We start from the raw sequence: 21,748 nt of genomic DNA on the forward strand, positions 1-21,748 counted from the left end.
TCTTTATTTCCTTGTTCTGTTTTGTTTTTTTAGGTTGGCTAGTGTTTTGGCACCCTGGGAATTTTTTTAACTAATCAGTGTTGAGAAAATGTGACTTCTGTTAAGTGTAAACCGTTCAAAAACAATTACAAGAAAAACATGTACACTTCACCATAAAACCTTCAAGGATCCTATTCAAAGTGACAAAAAAAAAACAATATTTGTGTGCAGCGTGAATTTTCTCGTGCCGTATTTGTGTATTGCCATAGAAGCCGAGGACTCATGGATGTGTTGTGTGCGGTTCTGAGGTAGATAATTTGTCATAATTGTTTAAATCTACATACAGATGGAAATCAAGTTTCCTTTACCTTTAAGCATACTCAGAAAAGTTATACACAAAGGCCTGTTTTGTTTGATTGTTTAATAGACAAAGGAAATGGAGGAGTTGCTCACATCTGCTAAATATTAAAAGAAATTTTGGATGGTGATGAGACAGCTACAGAAAAATAAAGGAAAACTAAACGTAAGTATTAATTAATTAGAAAAACGTTTAATTTGGTATTAATGCCGTTCAAAAGTCACACTGTACATCACATCTAAGCACATTATGATGTACAGTACACACACAGTTTCATTTCCTGTTCGTACAAAATTGTAAAGTGTGTTGATTTTTGATGTATACCAACTGCAGAAATAGTATACTATTACAATTAGAATGTAGTATGTACTGTATACAAATTGTATGTAGTACGAAATCAAGAGACAACTAAATTGTCTACAATGCAAAAGGTTTATTCAGGATAGTATTCAATAGTAACATGTTGAAGGAGCAAAAAATAAAAGTGAAAAAATAACTGACTAGAAGTTAAAGAAAACAAGTGTTTGAATTGTTTTTAAAACCAATTCAAACAATTTACCTCACTGTTCTTTATCTGTATTATTTCATGTTGAAGGAGAAACCATTTGAGATGTACTACATGGCTGTATTGTTTGTGATGTTTTATCTCTGTCTAACTGAAGTCAGCAATGCCAGCATTCATTTAAACAAGTCCTCATCAAAGTGCTGTATCTTCACACACACATGGAGAAGCTGCAGTGCTGCACAAAGCCCACATACACAGTGTTTACCCTTAAATATTGGCCCATTTACTAAGATCAGGCCACAACAATACATATTTACATGGTGTTAAGTTACAGAACAGCAATGGGAAAAATTCTTTTGATGTTTGTCCATGTGTGGAAATAACAGAGGTGCACCGTGATGTACCAATTTATTCACAAAACTAAACCACATTTAGGAAATTATACAAAACCTTTCCCCATCATTTGAAAGTAAAATACCTTTGGAGGGATGCTCTTTTTTCATTTGCATTTACTCATTAAAATTTGCAAGAAAATACATATTTTTTACTGCAAATTAAACATGTTTTGTATATTATATTTTATAGATGCAGGGGCTTAGCACAAAATTATGGGGCCTGTAAAAAGGCATTCTCTATGGGCCCCTTCCCACATCCACAGCTATTCATTCTAGCATCTTTTTGTGGTACTCAGTCTCCTCCCCCCCTCCCCCCAGTCCGACACCCCTGCTTGGATGAACTCACTGCAAGGAGATATTATGACCTAATGATATGTTCCCAAGCGCCCTGTCTGTTACTAAAATAGAAGCACCACATTGTGAGCACAGCATGGGTTCATTAGGTCCGAGTTTAAGATTTAATGAAGTACATGTATGCTGTGAAAATACATGTAAAGTAAACTGGGAACCACTGAGAGTTCACCAACACACCTCTGTTCAGATTAAACTCTTATTGTTTTTAAAATGCAGTATCTGTTTCGTATTGACAGTTAGACATACCTACATACACTTCTATACATAAATAATAATACCAGACTCACTGCATGGTTTATGTGCTACATGTAAGTAAAGGAAATATTTTCTCTGATCATACATATATGCACAGATACAAGCGAAACGTGACAATAACTGTACCCAGGGAGCTGATAAAGTATGCATTTACAATATATAATCAGGTGCCTAGAGATGTAACCCAAAGTCATCTCTAATATCACTTGGTGTAGATTAAATAATATATGTCACACAGCACATACTGTACATGGGTGAAGCATACATAAACACCCTTCAGTTTTATGTAGCTCAGCCTCAAATAGGAGGAACGCATACAGTTAAAATAGATAACAACAGGAGAACAAAAGCTAAATGGTGACATACTTTGACAAGCCGAGGTTCAAATCTTGTGATGATCCAGATGAAACTAACTAAATAGGGTAAATAATGTGCATGTGTGCTTCATTTGAGAAATCTGATCACATTTATTTATGCTTTCACTTGGACAGTATTGATATTCAAAAGCGTGTGCCTTAAAGCTCTTTTTAGATATTAAAATTGCTAGATGTACTGTATATTATGTGCATGCATGTATGTGATTCTCTGCACAAATCTATGATACAGCATGAAAGTAATCTGGAAACAAACAATTTAAAATGTTTGTCTCATACATTTGTATCCTCATCCCTCATTTTTGTAGCCCATGCATGCCATAAGCCTGTTGAGGCAAATGTGTGATATTGGGCTACTGAAGTAACAATGACTTGGCTTGACTAGTACTGAACATAATGTAGGCTGTCCAAAATCACTCCCTTCTTCACTCATTTTTTACTTGTTTACTCTGAATTTAACATTTATATTTTTACAGGACTTATTTATATTTTCACTACCTTTGTGACTTTATTTCACTGTCTACCTAACTTCCTGTCAAGAATTTAGATTAACATGATAAAGCAGATACTGTAAGTCCAGGACTCTTTGAATCCTCTGTGGACATTCTATAGTATATGAAAATGTTGCTTCCCTCTAGAAATATTATTACTGTATATGCTCTTCAAAGAAACACACACATTACAGTATTGATACCTTACATAGTCAGCATTTGCTTTCTGCTCTTGAACTTTACATTATTTTGTGCATGCTGTATAAACCAGAACCCTGTTGTTGTTTTTTTTAAATTTGTTCTCTGTCTCCACTCACCAGACTCAGTGCCCGTCGCAGGCTGTTAACATTTCATGCTTGTTCGCGTCATAAGCTTTGGAGTTGCACGGCATGTCTTTTCTTCAACAATCCAAAACAAACGTGTATGTGTGTGTGCGTGTGCATGCATGCGCGTGTGTGTGTGTGTGTGTGTGTGTGTGTGTGTGTGTATTTGTGTGTGTGTGTGTAAGGAACTTCTTATGTGTGCTGTGTAATAGTCTAATGGCTTTTGTTTGTGAAATAGGCTGATATCAAATGTGTGATGTATTATGATAAATTATGTAACTGTTGTCTTGTTTGTTGTAGCTATGTGCCAAATAAACAACTTTTTTCCAGCAGCAACTACAGAGAAAATTTTAAATTCAGTAAATGTTTGCATGTGTGTGCATTTATATTTGCTGGTATGCACCAGTACCTGCAAATATTGTGATGAATACAGAAATGATTGGTAAGCTTGGTAATACTTAGTTTTTTACCATAGACTGTATAAAAAAATCCAGTCCATAATAGCCGTTTCTCCTGTGCTGTCCACTTTCCATGCATTTAATGTTTAGCCCAGTTAGTGTAAATTACAAGATTGAGTAATAGCTTGATTAAAGCAATGGCCCAATCATTGTGAATTAAACAGAAAAAAATGCAATAATTTGATGAAAGTGTTTACAAGGTTCACAGCAACTTGATTTCCCCAACACCAGTTTATTTAATGTGGTGTATTTCCAAAGGGATGTACGATAGAAACCAGAAAACATGTCATTAGTGACATAACATATAAAACACAGAATAAGAGACATACAGTGAGGATTTTGTTGTTTTGTTATGTTGAAAAAATTTAAAAACGAATGAATCCAAGGATTGTGTTGGTCTCACTTTGCTGTCACTAACTGTTACTGTTAATGTGCATAATTATCAAAATGTGTTGTACATGCCACAGTATATTTAGATTGAAGTGCTGTAGTTTAGGTTAACTGGATTATACTTGCTCTAATGTTTAACCGTAATTCAACTAATATAACCCAGTTATGTGTAGGCAGTAATAGTTTGCCTTCGCTAATTAGACTATTTACAACACCTTTGGTCTAACTCTTTTTTTTATGGTCTCATGTTCTTCTGATGTTCTTTGATTGAATGTTTTGTCCTACAACTAAACTGCTGTCTTTAACCTTTATCTGAGGACGTGTTAAGCTAGCTGCACAGCTGTGCACTTACACTTGCACACAAAAAATGCTATTGAGTTGCATTATGTAAAATTTAGGATCCAGTGTATTTGGGGCTTAAACACTATAGGGACTAAAAGTGAGGATACCTTAGCCTCTGCTGCTTTGATATTTTTGTTTTAATAAAAAATTGTCTCTTCTGAGTCCAAACTTTATGATCTTCTAAATGGCAGGAGTACCCATTTTAAGACCATGGGGTACTAGAAGCAGGCACAATTAAGCTTTTAGGCTCCTCTCAAGATGGGAAAGGTTATCAAAGTAGAGTCCTACTGCTTATTAACAGTTTAGTTAAGCAGCTGTGTGTCCCTGTATGCCATTTGTGGAGTAGGTGATATGTTCAGCCCTTTCTGCATGCCTTTTGTTTTGAGCAGTTCAGCAAGAAGTCACAAACACATAGAAAGTAAAACCATTTTCTGATTTCATCGAGCTCACTGGTGACGTCATCACTTATTAGCACTAATACTGGGGCCTTTGTTTGAAGTAAATCAGCTTGGTAACCTTTTTGTTTTTTCTCCTAATATCTATCACTACAGTGAAACACCGCAGAAGTGATCTATGGCTCGTTTTTTTTTTTGCCACAGTCTGGAGGGCAGCTGACTTGACATCAGTACCTTAATTCCCTTGTGTGCTTTCTACAGAAAACACACTTGCAGTAATAGGCTGTGCAACCTCAAGCTAATTTATTTTCCTTGCACCTTAATAGTCATTTCGTACCATCACACACAGTATCTTACGCATGTGGGGAAAAAAAATCTATTTTACCTCTGAAAACTCCCAGGCATCAGAGATTTATTGCCAGTGATTAGAATAAAACTGCAAAGTATTTGTCATGTTAGTGTACATCACGCTCCTTTTTGTTTGTTTTCCTGCACATTTAAAGGGGGTGAAATTTCTCAGTTTCAGTTCCCAACGTGTTAATGTGTTAATTTTTATCTTCCTAAAACCTAATTTCCTCTGGATGTTGGATTTGTCAATGCAAGACAACAACTTCTGCTTCGTGCTTTACAGAGTATTTAAACATTTCTCGTTTCCTGTCAGACCTAAAAAGAAGAAACTGATATCTCAATTCTCCACACAACCAACAAATACTGTATATATAAAGCACTCCAGACTCTTTTGGTCTCCATGACAACAGGGATGTTTTGTTCCTTGATTTCTCTGATGTGTGGGAGCCAGATCGTGTGCTATTTAAAACTGCTGTTATTCTCAAAGATTTGTGAATTTATCTATGACAGACATGCAAGCGACAAGTATTGTGGATGCAACACTAAATACATTATTTAAAATTATATCTCAATTTATACTTTGGGTAACACTTACGATACAGTTAACTAAAATGTGAGAAGTTACTGAGGAACAACTTGTTAATCAATGAGTCATTAATGACTTACTTAATCATTAGTAATGCCGGGTTCAGACTAGACAGTAGTTTGTCTGATAAGGTGATCACTGTTTACCTTGCACGGCAGCTTAATTCATCACATATCACAAAAATCCATCTTGTCAGGCTCCAACCTAATGCATTTGTGTCTGAACTAACCGCTTAATTGTGGTCGCCATGGTGTTCGTGGCACGAGGTTTGGTAATTCAGTTCTAGGCAAGACCCGCCCTTCAATAGCATTTGCGCGCTACGATTAGCCAGGCGTCCATGCTCGCTCAGGTCCTATCCCCTGACCAATTGGCTATCCTAACCTTAACTACTCAAGGTCAATGTCTAACCTCAACTAATCGGGTTGCTTCGAAGGGCGGGCCATGCCTAGAACTGCAGTGGGTTCCATAATTGCGCGCAAGGGACTGACTTCCGAGAACAAGAATGTAAAAAAACAATAGCGTCCATAGCAGTGTGTAGCCTTTGATACTGACTGTATTGTGTTTGGGACAAGAGAGAGAGAGAAAAAAAGAAAGAGAAAATGATCTTTTCTCTGTTTTACAGCAGCACATCCATTCTCTTTCATGCTACCATGGTTACAGCGTATATGACTGTGCTACTAATTGGTCAACGTCACACAACACATTCTGGAATTTCTCATACTCGGCAAAAGAAAGCAAATAAACTAGTATTTTTGATGTTGTCAGGACTGGTGTTCTCTTGTAACTCAACTGAATAGTCCTCGAATCACTTATTATTATTATTCAGGGACTACTCATTAACAATTCAATGATTATCAGGTTGTTCCTTAGTAACTACTCACATTTGTTTTGTACTGTAAACTATTACCATACTTTGTAAAATCCTTTTTAACAAAGTGCATCACAAACACACGATAAAGCAGTACACCCTTTGACTCTAAACAGCCAGTTATAGAATTTTTCATGTTGAAAAATAATGTATTTGACCTCTTCTCTTAGTAGACCCTCTGCATTTGGTGGCATTGTGTCATTCCTGCACAAATAAAACTAAATACACATAGACATGCACTACAAATGTCATCACTTTATCACAGTGTGCATGTTGTATGTGTTTTGAGAGAAACCCGTAATGGTGTCATATTGAAAGTCGCATTTTCTCAGCTACACCCACAAAGTAACCAGCGGTGTTTGCTTTAAATAAATCAAACAAAAAATCTTTCAACATTCCTACCTGCTGCCATCAACATAATTATGGTTACTGAGTAAATGTAGTTTAATAATGCGGTACCTTTTACCCTGCACATCACTCAATATCCAACCTTTCTCTCATTAGATTTCCAAAGATGCCCCTGCCATAACCCACCCAGAAAACTGACTTCTGCTTTGCTTACTGGCAAAATTGACTGATCTTTAATGTGCTTTCTGGTACATACTAATCTCACTCACTACGTCAGTTAACCACGGACTGGTTTTGCAGGCTGCCATCTTTTAAAATCTGGTTCAAGTGAATATAAAAATTGCAGTTTCTATTATTGGTAGCTTGTCTATTTAAAAATAGAGGGTTTGTGCAGGATGTCCCGTGTCAAGCAAGTGATGATTCTAGTGACCAATCAGTGGTCTGCAGTGTTTTAACTCCACCTTTTAGTATCAGCTCAACTTGCTTAGAATGCTTCCAATAAAAGTACCAGCTCCCAGGTACTTTTCACAACTTTTGCCAATGAAAAACAAAAAACAGACTGGTTCCAAGTGAGTCAAGCCGTGCCGTGCCGTAGGGTCTGTATGCAGTGGTAATGAGGCATTAGGCACAGCAGTATTTTTTAAGCTAAATGCTCACGTCCATAGGCGCCGATTTATGTTTTCCTCCTAATAAAGCCATAAAGTAAATCTTTCAACTCCGGACAGCGCCACGTCTCACAAATACAGATAGGATTGGAGTTGAAAAGTTTAACTGACACGTAACCGCAATCAGCTTCGTGGGAAATTAAGAATCAAAGAGACGCTGTGATTGGTGGACAGGATATGGAGCAGGGGACTGACAGCAACATAACCAATCACACTCTGACAGACGCTCCACTTAGCACCAACTGCAGTGTTTAATGTTAAATGAATGTAGCTTACTAGCAGTCTGGCACACAAGGGTGCTCAGTATGCACCCACGGTGCAGCTGAGGCAGATGGGAATGTCATTAGTTTTGCAGGCATTTGCTCGTTAACCAGACTATTGGGTAAATTAAATTTTTGAGCTAATGATGGCACAAGATGAAAAGTTAAGAGATCATCAAAGTAGTTACATTTCATCCCGCTTATCTGAATTTTATGGCAGTCCATTTAAGATATTTTACTCAAAACTACAAATGTTAGCCTCATAGTAACATTAAAAGAAACAAAGACAGTGGGTCACCAGGATGCATCCATTTTGGGATCACCTATAGTAGCATTCAGTTATCATTCTGTGATGAAGCCTCAGGAGATTCATCAGATCTCAGTCAACAGAAAAAGACCAAATGGTCATTGTAGCATACTGAAAGCTCCAGCTGCTTGAACAAAGCCCTGAGGTCATGCAGCTGGCTTCCACTCGCCTTATAATTAGTTGTCTAAAGAAAAATGACAGTGATTACTACAAGTATGTGGCACATGGCAACTTATCGAGCAACTGTATCGTGATCACTGTGGCAGATCTTTGTTCATACATAACTCTGTTTGACTTTAGTCTGAAGATATTTTGACTAAATGTTTAGAATTAAGTAATTAAGTTAATCTTGACAAAATATATGAAAAAAATATAAATTACCACACCTTGCAGCAGGTACATGGTTCAGATTTACTCACAGCGAATGTCATCTAGATAAATGTGCATTTACTGTAGCAAAATTATTTAGTGACTTGAGGTGGGAACTCCCCCTAATTGTCCCTCCCTCAACTTTAATGTGTGCAGGAGATGCACAATGTGCCAAACAAACCATTAAGTTTAGACACAACCTGTTAAAAGCCATTTGGAAGGGTTTATAATGCTGTTGCCTGCCCTCATTAGCGAGGCAATAACTAAGAAATAAAATTCATAGTGGTGAAAACAAAGACATCAACACCACCCTGTTTAAGAATAAACAGAGCCATGCTGAATATAAAATTAGAGCTATGTAATGGGTTTGATATCCAGTTTTAATGTCTGCTGAATATTGCTCTGATTCTTGATGTTACAACCATTGCATATCAATGTCCTGCTTTTGCATTTGTCTCTCTTTGTTTGCTGAAAATAGGATTTATTGTATTTTTTCTCTTTAACACTCTCAAGTGTTCTTCAACCTAAAACCTACACATAAACCAAAACAAAGAAAACAATGATATAAAACAAACAAGTGTGTCTTATGTGCTTAACTTGTGTGCGTTCCCACGTCAGTATTTCATGGACTATCAGTGAAAGAATCAACCATAACCCCACTGATCTCTTTGATGGTCCACGAAATGTTTACAATAACAACAGTGTAGAGAAGCAGAACCTAGAGCCAATTAGTCCCTCATGTTGTAGTTTATGTATTTTGGCTTGTAAAAGCTAAAGATCTATGTTTTTAATCAACTTGAGAAAACAAAGAGCTTTTCTAACAAAGATTAATGTGGTTAAATGTAAAAGCTGATGGTGAGTGGTTTCAAAATGAATGTTAGAGGGCCATGTAAGGTACTGACCCTCTTTCATGCACTTTAACAGCCCAAATAGGCTAACTTTTGAGTTTTACCAGTGTAGTCTATTGGGACCCTTGCAGGTGGTCACAGGTTAAGTGGTCATGAGATTATTAGCAGGATAGGAAAAAAAAACATTTCTGCTACACCAATTGATGTTTTGTTTAGACTTTTCTCTAATCCTCTGCTTTTTTTTGTTAATCACTGGATAATTTTAAGCATTTTCACGTTTAAAAAATATTCAAACAAAACAGGAAAACTGGTCACAACTGTAACACCAAACATCCATTGTACTTCACTGTAGGCCTACCTGTAAATTATATATTTGTACAGTTAAACACTGTTTTTTAACATGTAAATATCATTACTGTCAATATGAATACAAGCACACTGTATATACTGCCAAATCTAACTACTTCATGTATATAACAACCTGTTACATTAATAATGTAATTTGTATTCCAGCACCCTTTGCATTCTACACCATTGTACTATTGTCTTGTCTACAAAAGGCATTGTGCTGTTGTGTGTTATGTATATAGATATTTTTGACACATATCTACTGTATATCTGTACATAAGTCAAATGTTTATGTTTACCTTGTTCAGGTTTGTTGTCCTTGTTTTTAGCTGTTATGTCTATTTCTTTGATTTCTCTGATTCTGATTACTAACTGGTAGACATGTTATGATGAGTGAGGAATAGTGGACCCAAACGCAGAGAGAGAGAGAGGCAGGCAGGAGCAGCGTTGAAACTCAAAGGTTTATTTCCTCAAAAAACAAAAAACAAACAAGGAGTCCTGTGAGCTGCAGGCAAAAACTAATACCGGGGAGAAAAAGGAGAGACTGACGAAGACACACACACACTGACACGAGGGAATACAAAACGATCTGACAAGAGACAAAGGGAACACAGGGGTTAAATACAAGAGGTAATGAACAAATGAGGAACAGGTGACACGACAGGTGAAACACATCAGGGCGGGGCAGGACAATCAACAAAGGCAAAAAGTAAAACTAGACATGACAGGACAGAAAACAGACTATCAAAATAAAACAGGAAACAGAAATATACACAGAGAACAGAACAGTCAACAGGGTACACAAACTACACAATGAACAGGGAATACAAATACACACAACAGAAATATACAAAACAAGATACATACAGAAATCTACAAACAAGGCAAAAGAAATATCCAAACAGGTAACAGAATAAATATACAACACAGGGAAAATGCACAAATAAACAATAAAGACAACAGAAAAGAACAAACTGGTAACAGAAATATCCCAAAACCATAACAAGACATATGCAACCAGTAAAGGGGAGGTCACATGTAGACAATGCTTTGTTTTAAGAGGTCACAAGCCAAAAAGGTTGGGAACTAGACTAAAGTCTAAGTTAAATAGTGTTCATGGACACAGATGAATCAACTTCTAAAAGCTACATACATATGGGCCTACTGTAGTTTTAAAAAGAGAAAAAAGTAGTCCTGTGTAGTACTGTGCATAATGTCTCAATAAGTGACATTTTGTATATCTTCGTTTAGTAGTTACACAAATTATAACTGACAAGTAAACATTGGTTCTCCTTTATCTGTCTTTAAGCACCACTGTTGCTTAGACTGCCAACAGTGGAAATGCTTGAACATGGTAACTAACAATAAATACAGTAAACACTCTTCTCATACGCATTCAAATCTCCCCTTGAGTCTTCTGAAGCGTGATTTGTCATTCTTATCTCCCACACTGGTGAAAAGACCTTGTGACGACATGTGTCATCCATTACAGAACATTTTGTTGAGCTGCTCTTCTCTTTTCTCTGACAACCTGCAATTATATCAGCATGCTCTGAGAAGTCGCACTGCCAGCTGCACATTAAAGGCAATCAAAAGCTTTTGAACAGACTTGTCAGGAACAAAGTGGAGGTTCAGGCCCTATACTGTCATACTGATATTGATGGCTTCAGAAGAAAACCTATGAAAGACCCTTTAAACATCATTAAAGTCTCTATGTGTTACATATTAACCCCAATACTGTATAACATTCTCAAATTACTGTAAAGAACTTGCAGTTGGAGTAATCTGTTTAGCATGACCAGTCACCAGTGTATTTGCAAATGGAAGAAATATACTGTACTATTTTGCCTGATGTTTTGTTTCAAAGAAAGTGACTAAATGAGATCATATTCAAAGCAACTCATCTCACATGGTAGTGATATTCAGTTGGTTGGTGTTCATGCCTCATAAAATCAAGGGCACATTTCCCACAAACCATACTGCATCCCTTCAACTGACTGGCATTTCTCCACATGCATTTGTTTTTAAGAGCAAGAAAATGGGTGAGAACTCGTAACTGAGACTTGAGAATTTTCCATCCGCATTTTTGCTCATCTCACCATCTGCCATTGTGAGAAAATATTAGCTCCTTCTGTGCTGGAAGATCAGCAGCCCTCCTCTGCTTTTTCCTCCTTATTTGTTTGTGCCATAAAGCAATCCAGCAGACTTCCTGTGAAATTTTAACCGGGTATAGCACACAAAATGTAGAGGAAAGGCCGGTTGAATCTGCCAATCGTCTTGGCGGTGAACTCTTTGTTTGTGGTAATTATGTTAATTCATCAAAATTAATGTTAAAATGTTAAACACAGGACCTTAAATATTTAAAAACACCAATGATGCTGAACGCAGAATGTCTTGTAAAACAGGTCAACCCCAAATACAAGCAGTGATGGAGGGGTAGTGAGGGCAAACTCAAAATTGACAAGAGATCACTACCTCGCCATGCAAATATCTTCACTCACAGTTGCAAGAAGTCCAATCGCTATATTTTAGGCCAATATCATCATTTATCATCACAACTGGGGGAAACTAGTGTGAGAAAAATGTCACTGTCTCAACCAAAAAGCCTATGTACTATAAACTGCAGAGGCTAATGCCAGTATGGCAATTCATTTTACTTGAAAACATGCCCTTTTCTTTAAACAACAAAGAAAACTTTACACATAGTATCAGGAGCAATTTCTATCTTCTAGATGTATATTCGAAATCCTGCATTGTCTGCATTTTTAAACCTACTAGCTAGCAGTCCCTCACCTTCACTGCCTTTGACGGTGCATGCAACTGTTGATCAGCAGATCTTCATCGGGGTTCAAAACGCTCAATGGTGTTTTTTGCCCCCAACTGCTCCTTCCAGGCAGTGCTGCCACCGCTGCCTTCAAGGCACCTAACCCTAACCTTAACCTTAACCCTAACCCTAACCATAACCAGTGCCTAATCCTAGTGCCTTTCAGGCAGCGCTGCCTGGAAGGCGCTGTTGGGGGCAAAAAAACGATAAACGATCAAAACTGAAGAACTGAAGGAAAGAAGTAACGGTTCGTTATTAAGAATTTTGAATAGGTAAAACCATCTAACTTCTGGATTTTAAAGCCCATTGCAACAATATTTTTATGTACCCACAAATTTTGCATGTTAATTTGATAACTATTGTTAACTTTTTGTCCATTTTTCTGCTGCTTTTGTTTTCTAGCAATCCTGGTTTGTGAGTTTGTGGGGAAAATCTTCAGACTGACACTCAATCATCATCATCATCATCATCATCATCATCATCATCATCATCATCATCATCATCATGCACCTGTGGTTTCAGTTATCCAATCAGGACACTCACTGTTCAATGAATAAATAAAAAAAGGTAATAAAATTAAACAAAATGGTAAAAACTGGTTGGGATTTGAATGGTCCTATGTAACGCAACATTTTTTGGTATCTTTTGCAGACAAAGTCCTCTGTCCCCCTCCTCGGCCTCTTCTCATACACATAGCTGATTGATTGATTAATTCCCTACAAGTGGGGCACTCAGTGGGAGACAGATATGTGGGAGGAGAATGAAGAGAGGATGGGGGTTAGCATGACGTCTTGCCTGGTTCCCCACAGCGTCCTCTTTGAGATGAGGTGGGTAGGTGGGCTTAGCACTCAACCACTTGATGCTTCCCATCCCACATTCTGTCGAAGACGAGTTGCCATGGCAATCCAACAGTATGATTGGTGTGTAATGGCAAAAAAGAGACGAGCAGAGAGAAGGAGATATGTCCTGTGGAGAGCCTCATTGAGTGGAGGGGCAATGGAGCATAAACACCTTCAAGAGACTGATTTGTATCCATAAAGCAACAAACAAGAAACAAACTTTTCTCATCTGTTTGTGGGCAACTTCTCAAATCTATTGACTAACTATATATATATATATATATATATATATATATATATATATATATATATATATATATATATATAAATAACTGCATAGAACATTACAAAATGTCACACTGGGAGCTGACAAATCAAGGGAATAGCAGGCCGGGGAAAAACCAACTGATCATTACTTACGATAATTTAAGGGCTTCTTAATAAAAAAAGTAGGATGGCTGGACATGCCCGTGTATTAGTTGTTTGACAGAGGTTTACCATTTCATTTGACCATATCTGAAACTTTTGGACTATAAGTGTATTAGGGAACCTTTTCACAAGATGTTATAGTGGAAACTTACAGTGATCACCTAAAGTGGTGTCCTTAGACCATTTCAAATGGAGGGGCCAGGCTGGGGCCACATGCAATTTTAGGGTTTACCAAATAGATTAAGCACAAGTGTTACATACCAACAACCCTCCATTGGTTTGGTTTTAAAAAAAGACTAACGATACACATATAACAATAAACACAAGAATACTCCTTTAGTGTTAACCTACATTTTATTTATCACTGCACATGAATAATGTCCCATATTTGGGGATAAAGATGGGTTCAAAATGTATGAAAATATTTGCCACAGTTAGGGAGGCCAGAGGGGGGTCGAGGCTTAATATTATTATAGAGGCAAAGAAAGGCCATAATTATTTGAACTTTGTAAGTAACTGCACATTTTCATTATGACATTTAATAACTGATTTCTTAATGTTGAAAATTAAACACCAGAGAATTTACAGCAATAAAATATTTTACTGTGAAAACCTTCTATCTGAATTTATGAGATTTTAATTTCATGTTAAACAATTGCAAACACTTTTTTTTCTTCGTCTCTTTGTTGGATCAACAGAACATAACCTGATGGTTCAGATCAACTCCATTCAGGCTTGATTGCTTATCTGTGGTGGCTCGTATGTTCAAGTTTAAATTTTTCATCTTGACTTTTGGGCTGAATTTCACAGATCCAATTTAGGCGACTTCATTATTTTATTTTATTGAATTTTTTTACTTTAATATCTCGGCAAAAGCATGATTTTAACAAATGCTTTCCAAAGACAGAAAGATTGACAACTCAATTATTCTTTATCCTTTTATCATACAGTTTTAAATCTTTTCTAGCAAATCCACTGTCATGACCCTGGGTTTTGTTTTATTTCTATTTTATTTTATTTGTTTTTCTGTCATGGGTTGTTTTTCTTCCTGCCTTGTGTGTTTTCCCGCCTTTTATGATTGTCTGTCCCACCCTGATGTGTTTCACCTGTCCCTCGTTACCACCCACCTTTCCTTGTGTATAGTGTTCTCTTGTTTCAGTGTCGAATTGTCTGCGTTTGTTCCTGGCTCTCAGTCTATTTTCTAGTGTTAAGTATTTCTAGTGACCTTGTTTTTTTGTATTCAGCCTTAGGTTTATTAAAGCTAGTATTTTGCTCTGCCAACCTGCCCGACTGGTATTCTGCTTTTGGGTCCTCCTTTTGAAACCTCTCAAACCGTGACATCCACAAAGGTAAAAAGGGGAAGTACTGTCAAGGTTACAGTGTGAACAGAACAAAAAAAACATGTTATCCAGTTATTAGTCCATATACAATACAAGAAATGTCATTAACAATACTCCTCTACCCACGTCCCACTATGCTAAGCCAGCTTTGCATTACATGTCATTTAGCTGACACTTTTATCCAAAGCGTCTTACAATTGCTATACTGTATGTCAGAGGTCGCACACTTCTGGAGCAACTATGGGTTAAGTGTCTTGCTCAGGGACACATTGGTTGATGTATCGCAGTGGGAATTGAACCCAGGTCTCCCACACCAAAGGCATGTGTCATATCCACTGCGCCATCACCACTCAAGTGACATATTCATTTGAATATGTGTAATAACCTATAGCTAGCTATAGTATTCTGTTCTCGGGGTCGAGAGGCCATTTAATAGCCAGAAGGTTGCTGGTTTGACTCTTGACCCTGACAAACATTTCAATTATTGTACTCACCATAAATGTCACCAGAGGTGCTTCTCATGTCGTTTAAAGGTAGGTAATGAGGAAATGTGAAATGTGGGATGAGACGTCCTTTCCTCTGAAGCATCACATTAATTCGTCAGCTGTATCAGTGGGCGAAGTTAGCAACTCTTTCAGCTGCATGACTTCCGGGAAGGCTGCTCTCATGTATCCTCGCCTATAGCTCCTCGATGATCCCTCCTCAATGCTTGCTCCTCGGTCCTCGGGACGGAAATAAGAGCTTTGAGACGGTCTTCACCGAGGAGGGACAGAACAACTTCTGGTTTGGCCGAAGACCGAGGAGTCGAGGAGCTATCAAATAAGGGACATGAGATGCAGCCAGGGTCCTTCATTAAATGCCTAAAAAGCCTTAATCAATTATTTTGTGTTGTGACCACAAATAAGAATAAAACCCAAATCTAAAAAAACAGGGAGATTTAATTTTTTTGTTTTTCTTTCTCTGTTCTGCTCACACAGTTGTAATTATCAGAGCAGTGTAAGACTGTTGTTGCCTCGCTGCCTCATCTGAAATTCAATTGCAAAGCCACTGAAAGATGAAGCTGAGTGTTTTCCATGGAAACAAGCCTCATATAGTTGTCTTACCTGCTATTATGGTATACAAAAATAGACCACAGATTGCTGTCTGCAATAGCAGAGAATTTTTGAATTTCTCTCAATTGGAGCATTTCCATGGATGTCCTTGAGGCCAGTAATAGTGTTAAAATGTTCCGGGAACAGCAGGAGATATGCGTCACTACCCTTCATCCAATCAGGCGTTTTCTTGGATGTCCCCCCCCCCCAACATTTAATACATTTTGATAGGGCGAGTGTCTTCTAGTCAGTTATTGTGGTCCGTCCTGTTTTCTGTTTTGTTCTCTGAGAATGTCCATATCATGACAGGTTCTACTTTTTATGCCTCATTGATTTATGGCCAACCCATCAAAAGGCCCCAGCTGGGTGATCAATCAACCCTGCACTCAAAACACTATACTGCATATAGCTGCCACTGGAAATTGTGCCTGGATCCAGGGGCTGGTTTAGAAACTGAATAGGGGGGGCCAGACTGGGGCACAGTTTTAAAGATGGAGGGTACGTTTGGAAAATGAATACAATTTAAAGACTCACATTTAAAGCCCTGGTTCTTGTTTAATAATTAGCTGTAAATGATCAGCTGTTCCATTGTTTATTCAGTGTAATACATGTATGTGAAAAGGTAGAGCCCCTCCTTTTCCCCAACTCGCCTGACATTCCCCACAACATTTAAACTGACTACCTTATCCTACATGCACAAACATGCACACACACATATAGTGTCTAATGTTTGTAACTACACGCGGTGCTGGCAACCGCGGCGTGATTCATTCATGCGCGTTATTTACACAACTTTCAGTTACTCACCAAACATCTGTAAACCATATAGCGAACGACGCGGTACCCGTCGATTCTGCTCCATAACACATTTCATTCTGTTAATCCGTACATTGTGCATGCAAACACCAACAATACACTGATAGCACCTACTTTCATTTCCTGGTCCTGCATCAATTTGTTTCCCCAAGGAACACGAGCCCCTGACAATTGCTAGTTTTATTCCCTGTTTGGGACAGGGGAAAGTGTTTATTTGAGCGGGGGAGAGCTATTGTAGCAGTATAAAATTATGGGCTGTATTGTAATGCGATTATTATTTAATTACAGGAAATTAATGTTATTATTATTAGGAGTACTGAGGTGTATAATGAACTATATTTCAATGTATGTGTGTGATTAGAGAAAATATCTGCTGAACCACTATACATAACAAAACGCCCTGTCACGTTGGTTTCTACCAATTAGCGTAATTTAGGGGCCCTATTTAAAGCGAGGGGTTTTTTTTTCTGCCCTCGAGAGAGAGTCAGGAGAGTGTCAACTTGCTGAGAGGTTGTATACAGAGAATTATTGAAAGAAGAGAATTTTTTGCTTGTGCTAGTTAAATTGAGAAACCCGTTGGTTCATTTTTGTTTGTTTGTTTTGGAAGTTTTTTTTTGTTGTTGTTGGCAGAGTGCTGGACGACGTATTTTATAGCACTGTAAATAAATCTATATTTTCACCGCAAATCCACGTTGGCTGTTTGCTGTGTCTTCACCCCATCACCACCCATTCTCAGTGTGTCCTTGTCGCCACCATCCTGTGTGGACGTGGGCTGGGAGGCCCATTTTTCACAGTGTGACAAAATGAATAACTTTAAACATTCTAATGGGAAGTAAGCAATCAAGAAATAGCTGTGGTTGTAACTCCAAAAAGTCTACAGCCATGGACAGATTATGAAACAATGAGCCCCTGGACACAAAAACGTAAAAGGCCCCCCACCCCTCCTACACTGTTTGTGGTTGTTTTGTATCTATTTGTGTTCATTTTGCATCGTTGTGGTTGTTTTGCATCTGTTTGTAATGAAATGTTACATATACTCTGGTCTCATATATCAATTCTGTTGAGATTTAATTAAAGCAGCTTTTAGTATTCAGACTGTTTATTTGCAAATAAAATGTTGTAATGGACTTTTGCTTTGAGCCCATTGGTGCCCTGAGGCGATTGTTTAGTCGCTGTCCGTGGTGCTGAAAGTAAACAGGATTGCCAGAGGCCAAACAGGCCACTTCAAATCACTTTCATAGGAAGATCGTTGCATTTTGGACTAAAATGCCACAATGCAGCTTGTCTTACCAGCATTTTTTTTGATTACTTTGAAACACATGCGGGAATTCAGATGTTAAACTTTTGACTAAATGTGAGTCACTTACATCATGGGGCCGACTCACAGTGGCCTCACAAATTGCACCCAGCAGGGAACCGGACATTGTGCCTTCTGGAGCGTCTGAGAGGCGCAGGAACAAATGTCAGTTTTATGAATAGTTCCTTTTCTAGAACAAAGTCCCACGCATGTCATGCGAAAACATGCGATGCTTTTTTTCCCTTTCAGTTCAACAACCCAGTGTTCAGACTCGTTTTAAAAACATATCTCCTCCTCCAGCTGCATTTGTAGACTAAACTGTTGTCTCACTTTGTTGTCTCTGTGTCTGACGAGGTGCGAATCCCGAAGGAATTGACTTCCTCCTCCTCTTCTTCCACCTCCTCCTCCACATCGTCTTGATGCAGCAGCAGCCAACGCGGTGAGTGCGTCCTGCAGCAGCAGCAGCAACAACAACAGCAGCAGCAGCCTCAGCAACAGCAACGCACCTGTCGTTTTCTGGACGAGCTGATAACCGTTTTAGGAGTAAAACAAGGCATTCTCCGGGGATCCGTGAATACCGATGGCTTCATGTGTAAATATTGTCTCTGAAAATTACGCATCGGTAAGTTCCTTTGACTTGTTTTCCACGCCGAGTGCTGCGCGCTTTTACTCACATCTTTGGCTTTCGCTGCGGCTGATCAATTAAAAAGGCTTTCACTGAACCCTAGGCTATATGTTAAAAAGAAAAAGAAATATATCCTATATTCCTTTTTAAATGACAGAAAGCAAGCTGGAAATTAATTCCGAGTGAGAGTGTTCAGTATAAATGCTTTTCATGCTTTTCCATGTGCAAAGCGAAGGTCACCCACATGCATTGATGAATTAAACGTTTACCAATGCGGGAATAAAGGATAAAAAGGCTAGGCAAAATTAGCTTATTTATTCTGCACCATCAATGGGAAAATCATTTGTGACTGATTGATTGTAATTAAGACTGTTGCATTTTTCTATCACAAACCGTTTGACATGTTGCAAGGTGTAATTTAAATATGATTATTTAGCAGTAGAGATAAACTGATATTCCTGTAATACAGCCTATTGTATATATGGTATGATAATGGCACAGACAGTAACATGAACTGAACATATTCACAAAGCTGCCAAGAGCTAATCATTTTCATGGGCTGCGTGATTGCACACTGACAAACATGCAATCCCCTTTTACAGGCATTAACAGAGTTGCATTTGGGTTAATTGGAGGCGTTCTCCTGTCTTATTGGGATCGTTTTCAACTGAAAATGAATTATTAATACACCACGATGTTCAGAGGAATTCAACACACACGAGGAGGTAGCTGATGTGTTGAGACAGATCTTACAAAAAAATCCCTTTTCATTAGAGATAAATCATTAAGGAGAGCTTTTTCTCTAGTTTGTCTGTCAGCATCTGTAGAGACACACACAGCTTGTGCATACACACACTTACACAACCAAGTGATCCCTGTGCCGATTATGTGGTTGCCCAATCTTCCCATCAAGTTTAAGAGTCTGTTTTGGGGTGTTCCTTGTCAGTGTGTGGTCAGGTTCAGTGTCTTGCAGTTGGTTAAGCCATTAGTTATGATTGGAAATCCACGATATATCCATGTGTCTCGTATTAAGTACTACTGGATAAAATAAACAATACAATCAGTCATTCTGTAAAAAACAACACATTTAGTGCTTCATTTCCTTTATTTTCATAGTAGGGACTGAACACCATTTGGATATTTCTCTAAATCCCCTTCACTTTAAAGCTTCACAGATTCTTACACGTACCCTGTGCTGAGCAAAGCAAAGAGTCTCTTGCTTTCTTGCCCTCAGGATAGTTTTGATGTTTAGCCCCTTCTCTTTTTTCCTGTACCAGTGCTTCCTCAATACCAAAGCCATATGGATTAGTTCTAAATACCAAGGACGGTTTGTTTGTTTTTACTTCAATTGGAGCCTTCAGCAACATGGCTGCTGTGACATTTTGGGTTAAAGAGATGGAGAGAAATTGAGCTAATGGTCTGACAGGTTCCTCTCTGTCTTTCTGTCTGTCTTCCTAATGACTGTTTCCGTGTGTTTTTCTGTTTAAACATGCATTCCGACAGTCGGATTTTAGCCCTACTTGACACATCCTCTATATCTCGGGGTTTTTCCTCTGAGCACGGTCTGTCCTCTTACTTGATAAAGCATCCAAGAGATGCTTTAGAGGTAATTGGATTTGGTACTGGGGAAGGGACACAGAGAGGAATGTCTTTGTGTGTGCATGCATTAGCTTAGCTAGCTTAAGTGTGTGTGTGTGTGTGTGTGTGTGTGTGTGTGTGTGTGTGTGTGTGTGTGTGCTGGCCAGTGTGCTTTGTGTTTTACAGTGAATCATCGTGTTTTCAGGAAGCTGTGTGGATGAGTAAGACATGAAAAGAGGGGTGTTGGGGGAGGCGTTAAAAGTCTGACCCAAGGCATATCAATTTTATTATCTTAAAGGAAATTTATGCGATCTTTCCAAATTTCTTGCCTTTGGAAATCAACTTGTCCTTCATAAATCCATGCTTTTGTTCAAGATTCTGCTTTAATTTAGTGCAAGTGATGACATATCTTTTGTGGTCGTATAACCTCAGTGAAAAACAACAAATTACCGTACTCCTCTGTGATTTGATAGAGGGTTTTTTTATGAGTGTATGACTCTGTTGGGATAAGATATGAAGTGATGCTTACCCACTGAAGAGGGGTGTTTGTTTATGTGTGTGAGTTGAAGACAATGCAGTGAATACATTTGGCTGCAACTTACAATTATTTTCATTATCATTCAATCTTCTGATTATTTCCTTGATTAATTGATTGATTGTTTGGTCTAGAAAACATCAGAAACTGGTTTAAAATGCTCATCACTATTTTCAATTTCACAAGTTATGTCATCAAATTGCCTATTTTGCCTGACCAACACCCCCAAACCTAAATATACTAATTTTACTCTCACATAAGACAATAAAAAGCAGCAAATCATATTAAAATAGTTTATTAAACTGATTGTGGCTTCTATATCACCAGTTTTACCAGTTGAAGATTTGGAAAAACGGTTACTTGAAAGTATAAAAAGTGTACCTTTTTTTACATTGTGGCATAAAGTAGCATAATATGAAAAGATACCATGTGCTTGTATAAATATTTTTATTCTTAAAGAAAATATACAAGCTATTTAAAAATGTGGACACCTACTCATACATGGTGTGGTTGTGTAATCATTTGTAAAATGCCTTTTTGGAAAGCGATTCTTTTTTATAATATGAATCCACTCCACCTCCACATTTCAGCTTCCTCGTAATAGTATTACAAATTAACCACATATTAGTAGTTCTTTCAGCCTGCAATAATGCAGCAATCTACTCTTTTCCAAATAACTAGTTTAGTTTGATCCTTAGAAGCCAATTAACTCTATGTCAAAGGTTTAATATGACAAAATATATAAGTTACAGGTTAATGTAGCTATCATCTTGTCCTACAGACTAATTTTGATTGAGAGCAATAGAGC

At 37.9% G+C, this 21,748-nt stretch overlaps 2 protein-coding genes across 6 annotated transcripts in view; one reads left to right on the forward strand and one right to left on the reverse strand.

Moving 5' to 3' along the window:
* Window positions 1-21,748, reverse strand: part of LOC116046212 (protein THEM6-like) — a 217,139-nt gene that overhangs the window by 42,434 nt on the left and 152,957 nt on the right. The window lies entirely within an intron of this gene.
* Window positions 18,333-21,748, forward strand: part of adcyap1r1a (adenylate cyclase activating polypeptide 1a (pituitary) receptor type I) — a 39,012-nt gene continuing 35,596 nt past the window's right edge. Inside the window, exon 1 of one of the 5 annotated variants that reach the window (XM_036005055.1) lies at window positions 18,333-18,824. The gene's annotated coding sequence lies outside the window, so the exon portion shown is untranslated. The remainder of the gene's footprint in view (window positions 18,825-21,748) is intronic. The other 4 variants (XM_036005054.1, XM_036005056.1, XM_031294497.2 and 1 more) reach the window with 4 other exon arrangements.

This window comes from Sander lucioperca, chromosome 9 (assembly GCF_008315115.2).
Source record: "Sander lucioperca isolate FBNREF2018 chromosome 9, SLUC_FBN_1.2, whole genome shotgun sequence".
Classification (NCBI taxonomy): domain Eukaryota; kingdom Metazoa; phylum Chordata; class Actinopteri; order Perciformes; family Percidae; genus Sander; species Sander lucioperca.